Source organism: Crocuta crocuta, unplaced genomic scaffold (genome assembly GCF_008692635.1).
Source record: "Crocuta crocuta isolate KB4526 unplaced genomic scaffold, BGI_CrCroc_1.0 scaffold1294, whole genome shotgun sequence".
NCBI classification, from domain to species: Eukaryota; Metazoa; Chordata; class Mammalia; order Carnivora; family Hyaenidae; genus Crocuta; species Crocuta crocuta.
Window position 1 is genome coordinate 182,625 of NW_027532627.1, and position 7,424 is coordinate 190,048.

The following is a 7,424-nucleotide window of genomic DNA, read 5'->3' on the forward strand; positions in this document are numbered from 1 at the left end:
TACTTATGTGTCATTATGTGAAGTCAGCCCAATGAGTTAATTTCTTAGTTCATCTACTCTCCATTATTAAAATTGGAACTGATGGTGCCTTTCGGCACCTACTATAGTTCTAGGTGCAAAGAGATCACTCAATTATTGTAGATTAAGGGATCGCTCCCTAGGAAAGTTATATGTGAAAATGAGGAGGGTATTTTCAATCCCTAGGATAAATGCTTTCAAGGCATTGAATGTAATATGCTATGTGATAGTGTAATCCTATACCTCATTATACTGCTGTTCTCAGAATTCAACATTTTCAAACACTTTAGTAAGGAAACCGCTAAGAATGTGAATCATGTTCTTTTTAACATTTAAGTCCGTCAGTTTAACATGGAGACACTGTACTCAGAAGTCAGCTTAAGAAACCTGTGCAGAGAAAATGGGATGCTGAGATGCTTTTCTGCTCAGCTGTAGGAACATATCTCACAGTGAGATAAAGTAATAACAGTGATTTCCTTGTGTGACTCATAAGCCGAATCTTGTGGCAGTTGCCAGAAGAATTCCACACGTTGCTAGAATAACGACATCTTTTCTGTAACCATGTTTGCCTAACTCCAAAACAACACATGACTCAATCGAGTATTTTTCTCTGATTTCTAAATATCTGTAAAATGTCTCAAAAATTATTCTGATTAAGTACTGTCACACTCTACCTTGAATGAATCACCTTTACTGAGAATAATCAAATTATGGGACATCTGGATTATCTGTCCTGGACACTTTGGAACCGATAGTCATCAAGTATAAAGCCAAGATGATTCCTTTGAAGAAGACAGATTCACTGAAATGTACTAAGGCCGGGGGTTTATTTAAACACTAGTCTTACTCTTTTACAGCCATACCTTGTCTTACCATATGTAAGATGCCCTAAAACGAGAATAATCACAAAATGACTGACTCTGTTGTTTTTCTTCCTCAGAGTTAACTGATTGCCACAGCAGGTAATAATTCCTTGTTCCTCTGTATTAAAAAAAAAGTAGTTTTTAATAGACTACGGTACAGTTGTTATTCAACCACACCTCTGTACTTCAGATAAAATGGCTTGGTGTTCCTCTTTTATTTGGCATAATAGTGTTCTTTGTACTGAACTTTCACAAAGCATCAATCCAATATTTTCAGGAACTAGGTATACTGACTTCCCCTTGACATTTACGTAGCTATAGGAGATCATTATCCCTGTGACAATACTTTTTTTTAAACTATCATTATCTTTAAAGAAAATAAAACCATCCGCAGCCCTTTTAAGTTTCTTGTTTTAGAAATCAGAGTTCAGCTTTTCTCTTGTTACCATCAGCATATATGTTTCCCTCTAAGTTCTAGCTTCTTCATATGTCCTTNTAGATTTCTCATTTTCAACAAGTTAGAAGTCTCCATTACTATCATGTTTGTTCCTTTCTCTAACGATATACTAGCCTCAAGCCTGAGGAAGGTAGAGAGTGGATGACCGACAGCTCAATTGGCCAGAAGAAGCAATCAGGGTCTGTTTCTACCATCCTTCCACTTGCCAAATTCATAGGCCTCAGGCCTATACAGCCCCATAACTACTGAATTAGTGAGTGCTTGGGAGTTTTCATATATTTAACTTGAATTAGGTACCTTTTTTTTTTTTTTTTTTCAAATTTANTTAATTATTTTTGAGAAGAGAGCGTGAGAGCAAGAGAGAGTGTGCGTGAGAGAGAGAGAGAGTGAGAGAGTTAGTGAGAGAAACAGACATAGCATCCGAAGCAGGCTCCAGGCTCTGAGCTGTCAGCACAGAGCCCAACACAGGGCTCAAACTGTCAAACCATGAGATCATGACCTGAGCTGAAGGAGGATGCCCAACCGACTGAGCCACCCAGGTGTCCCAGGTATTATCTTCTAGATTCTTAAGGTTAAAGCAACTTAGTTTATATCCAAAAGGGAAGTGCCTAGGAAAATATTTGGCTGTGGATAGTAGAGTGGGCAAAATCAAATTAGCATTTAATTCTCTGTTATTACTTTCAGCCAAAATAGAATTGAGCGCCTTGGAAGTATTACCAGAAGAATGAAATAAGAAACATCTCTTATTAGCAAACAAACTTAATTTTATTCTGATATCACAACATTGTCAATCAAATTGGAACTCAATTCTCACCTAGTGGGTGGAAATGAACATTAATATTTTTTTTTCTCAAAACACGCTCTTCTGTAACGTTGGAAAACACCAAGAGGAACTCTTTTCAGTGCTTTTTGCTAAATCATTCTGTCCCCATTCCAATGCTGTCCCTTGAAGAGCATTGCCAAGAACCTCTCCAAAGAACAGAGGAGTCGCAGACGCACTAAAACAGGGGCTGCCATGTTAGCACAAGACCATTTGAAAATGAAAACTGAACAAAGGATACGCTTGGTGTGTTGGTGGTTATTGGGGGCTTTAAATGCACTTCCTACCTGCACAACATCCACTAGCTCCATCTGCTTGTTTTTTTGGTCCAAAATGTATTGTTTCAGCCTATTTAAACAATCACGTGTACATGATAGTTTGTTTCCACCCCCCATCCCCGATTTCCTTTGATTGCTTCCTAGTTGGCAAGAAGCCAGAACTGGTTGATAGGAAACACTGAATAGAATAAGACTATTTGTAAACAGAATGGATTGCTCTATAAATACCGTACTTATGCTAAATACCATACTTAAACACTAAGTCCTTGATAGAAAATATCCTCAGATGGCTTAGCATTTTTACCCCTGAGGCTGCGTACCTGAGTATAAAAAGGTTTTTGTAAAGTCAAATAATTTTATACTCCTACCCAGACACATCCAGGGAGTTCCAAATTAATGGGCAGATGACACTGCAGTGTCATCGAAAGAACATGGGCTTTTGGACTCAGACAGACGGCCTTCGGCAAATTCTTTAACTTGCTCGAGTGTCTGTTTCTTTATGTGGAAAATGCACATCACTGCTAATTCAAAGGGTTGCAGAGAAGATTAAAATAGGAAGTGTTTGCAAAACATCCAACATGGTGCATGGAGTACATGAGTTCAGGAAAAGATGTTCATTATGCGAAAACCTAACTTCTGGGTTAGGTTGAAAATGCACTTTAAAAAATTACAATTTGGGGCGCCTGGGTGGCTCAGTCAGTTAAGTGTCTGACTTTGGCTCAGGTCATGATCTTGTGGTTCATGAGTTTGAGTCCCGCATCAGGCTCTGTGCTGACAGCTCAGAGCCTGGAGCCCACTTTAGATTCTGTATCTCCCTCTCTCTCTGCCCCTCCCCCACTCACATTCTGTCTGTCTGTCTCTCTCTCTCACTCTCAAAAATAAATAAACATTTTAAAAACATTAAAAAAAAAGTTATTTCAGGGGAGCCAGGGTGGAACAGTTGGTTAAGCCTCCAACTGACTCCCTTATGCGTGCGATGTCTCTCTCTCTCTCAAAGATAAATAACCATTAAAAACATTTTTTTTAATCTTTGAGAGAGAGAGAGAGAGACAGCCAGCATGAGGAGGGGAGGGTCAGAGAGAAAGACACACACACAGAATCCAAAGCAAGTACCAGGCTCTGAGCTAGCTGTCAACACAGAGCCCGACACGGGGCTTGAACCCACAAACCACGAGATCATGACCTGAGCCGAAGTTGGACGCTTAACCGACTGAGCCACCCAGGTGCCCCTAAAAACATTTTTTTAAATCACAATCTTTATTTTCTACATGTTTCTAAGCTACAAACTGCACTTGATATTAATAATAACCCTGTTAGAAAGGAACTGTGGTTATTATATTGTCATCTTACAAACAAAAAGTCAGAGAACACAGGAGGTATGCAACTTACCCTCAGGTACCAGTTAGCAAGTGGCAGACACAGAGTAAAACGTGGTTCTTTTTTTTCCCCCTAAGTCTACTCCTATCTCAGTGATGCAGAATAGTCATGACTTCGGAGGAATTAAAATACAAGTGTAAAAAGGGGAAACATGTAACGGGGGATAAATAATGTGTTATTCATAATCACCGTGTAATTTCTACAGACAGTTGATCCTAAGGTCTGCCCTTAGTTGCCAGAGTTACATTAGAAGCTAAAAGAATAAGAAAGAGTGGAATTGCTCTGCATGAGAAAAGGAGGGATTGCTGGAGGTATGGTATGCTTGATTTGGGAAGACAAAGCCAGCAAGGTAGACCAGCTAAAAGCCAGGCCAGGGGTGATGAGGATGGTTGAAGGAGAACTTTAGAACAACAGAGATATCTCATTGATATTTTCTTATAATTTTCCTTCATTGCGTGATGTAAACCTAACCTCCATTCCCTGAATAAAATCATCAGCAAAATATCACTGTATTAATACTGTTGGTAGAGGGGTGTCTGATTGGCTCAGCTGGTTAAACATTTGACTCCTGATTTCAGCCCAGTCCATGATCTCATGGTTGTGAGATGGAGCCCTGCATCTGACTCCACACTGGGCTTGGGGCCTGCTTAAGAGTCCCTCCTTCCTTCCCTTCCCTTCTGCCCCTTTCCTGCTCATGTATGTGTGCACTCTCTGCTCTCTGAGAAAAAAATAATCCTGGTAGAGTGGATTTTCTTTGTCAGGGAATAGAAAATGACAGGATATATTATGGGTTAGCTTGAATTGTTTCTGTCTTCACCCAACGACTGTCATATCTGGGTTACAAAAAAGTAAATTGTCATCTTTTAATCTTTACAGACAATTAAGGGCCCCCCTTTAACGGCTTTTGTGTGTGTTATGGCAGAAGCCATGAATTCCAATATGGCCACGCGGGTGATATAAGGGAGGGAGGCAAGCTGAATCGAGAGCGCACGCCTCTTGCAAAGGGGACTGCCTCAGCTCAGACCCGGCAGATGGCTCCGGTGCAGACGTGAGTGTTGCCAGACCTGATTTTTTTTTCCCCAAAAAAGAAAAAAAGAAAACACAAAACAGCTGCTAGTCTGAAATATTATGTGGACTCTTCTGATTTTAAAATATCTACTGTATTTTAAAAACAAAATGAAATAAACAAGCAAACGGCAAACACTGTGTTGGCCAAACAAAGCAGTCTACAAGCTGGATATGCCTGTGAACCACCTGTTTACTACTTCTGCCAATATTCCTATTCTTCCACATGCTACAACTTAAATTAGACAAGCACTATTACATATGCATCCTAAACACCTCAAGCTAGGGTTTTAATAAGTAATCGTATGACCCTGAGAGAGCGTGTTTTATCTGTACTTCAGTTTCTTCATCTCAAAGTAAGAAAAATCATTGTCCTTACCTCAGAGGATTGTTGTAAGGATTAATTGTTCTCTTCATTCACTTCCAATCATCTGTTTTTATTAAAATTTTTTCATGTTTATTTCTTTTGAGAATGAGAGAGAGAGAGAGAGAGTGAACGAGCTAGGAAAGGGCAGAGAGGGAGAGAGAGAATCCCAAGCAGGCTCCGTGCTGACATTGTGGAACCTGACTCAGGGCTCTATCTCAAGAACCATGAGATCATTATTTAAGCCAAAATCAAGAGTAGGATACTTAACTGACTGAGCCACCCAGGCACCCCTCAATCATCTTCTTTTATAATCACTCAATGTCTGTATTTAGCTCTAGTTAATCTCTAACCAACAGTGTCATGGCTCACCAATAGTGACATTGCTCAAGAAGGAAGTTTTCTCTCTCTTTCTCTCTCTAAGTTTATATATATATATATANGCCCCACCACAGGTACACTTTTAACTGAACTCTTGTAGGATGTTCCTTGCTTGGAAGCATGCTTTTTATTGGCAATGTGTTAATCTCACCGCTTTTGTCCTAAAAATTCTATATTCGCTCTTCATCAACTACTTAAGACCAAGCCAATTTGTTGTTTTCAAACTTTTTTAGCTTACAAAAATAAATATTTAAAAATCAAATAATATGAGAAACAAAAGATTTTTTTTAAATCGGTGAAATCCTGCCAACGAGATAAAACTATCACATTTTGCATGCTGTTTCACAATCTGCTTCTATCATGCATCATTGTGCTGTGGATGTTTTCTCTAGTCAATGAATTTTATTCACTAAATAAAGTAGTAACATTTGTAAATAGCTTTCTAACATTCTCTTATGTGCAAATATCACGATTTATTTAATCCAAGCTCTTTCGATAGGCATTTGCATTCATACTTTTTTGCATTTATAAGCAATTCAAAGACTAATATCTTTGTAAATATTTTTCCTTTTCCCAATAATTTTATGAAGACATATTCCTAGTAGGGGAATTTCTTGAGTGTGTGTGTGTATACATATATGTGTGTGTGTGTGTGTGTGTGTGTGTGTGTATACATACACATTATACTCATTGACAGATAACTTTCTGGAAAATTGTACTATTGTGAAATTTTTAGAGACCAAGGATGAGTGTTCATTCTCCTACATGCTCACCAATATGGGATATTTTAATTTTCTTTTATTCTTTCATCTTTGCCAGACTCAGAAAGATAAATGATACCTCACTGTCGGTTCTTATATTTCTTTTGTTTGTTTGTTTGCATTTCTTCTTTGGTCAAAGAGCTTTTCATACATTTATTGACAGACTTTTGTTTTTGTTATGAATTGTCTGTTGCTGCTTTTTACAAACATTTCTATCAAAACATTCCTATTATTAACTTATGAGGGTTCTTTTTAAAATTTTTTAATGTTTATTTTTGAGAGAGAGAGACAGAGAGATAGAACGTGAGCAGGGGAGGGGCAGAGAGCAAGGGAGACACAGAATCTGAAGCAGGCTCCAGTCTCTGAGCTGTCAGCACAGAGCCAGATGCAGGAATCAAACTCACAAGCTGTGAGATCATGACCTGAACCAAAGTCGGATGCTTAACCAACTGAGCCACCCAGGCACCCCATGGAGACTCTTTTTTATATAAACTCACTCTTTGACAGAAATATCACAAATGTTTATGCAGATATTTCCCTCTATGTCAGTTTTCCACCAATTTCTATGAAGCACGTTGCTGAAGAACAGTGATAGTAATTAGTAAAACCATCACGTGGCCTTTACTAAGTGCCAGGCTGTGTTCTAAGTTAATTACATGGATTAGCTCATGTGATCCTGTCTACAAACCTATTTTTATTATTACTATTTTCAGATGTGGAAACTGAGATACATAGAAGTTATGTACTTGACTAAGCTAGTCTGCTGGGATTTGAAACACTGTAGCCTGGCTACTCTCTAAGTCCTTAATTGCTGTGAAAGATAAATACAATCAGATACTAGTTAAGGTGGTAAGGATGGATTTTATCAAGTAATACTATTACAGTAGGGGAAAGAGTTCAACATGAACTAAATTCACCTTCCGTTTGTGCAAAAGTGACAGCATAGAAGCCAAACAAGACAGAGTATATATATTGTATTCTTCAATTTATATAAAAATTTTATTTGATTTTTATAGAAAATTTTGAAACAGGCAAAATTA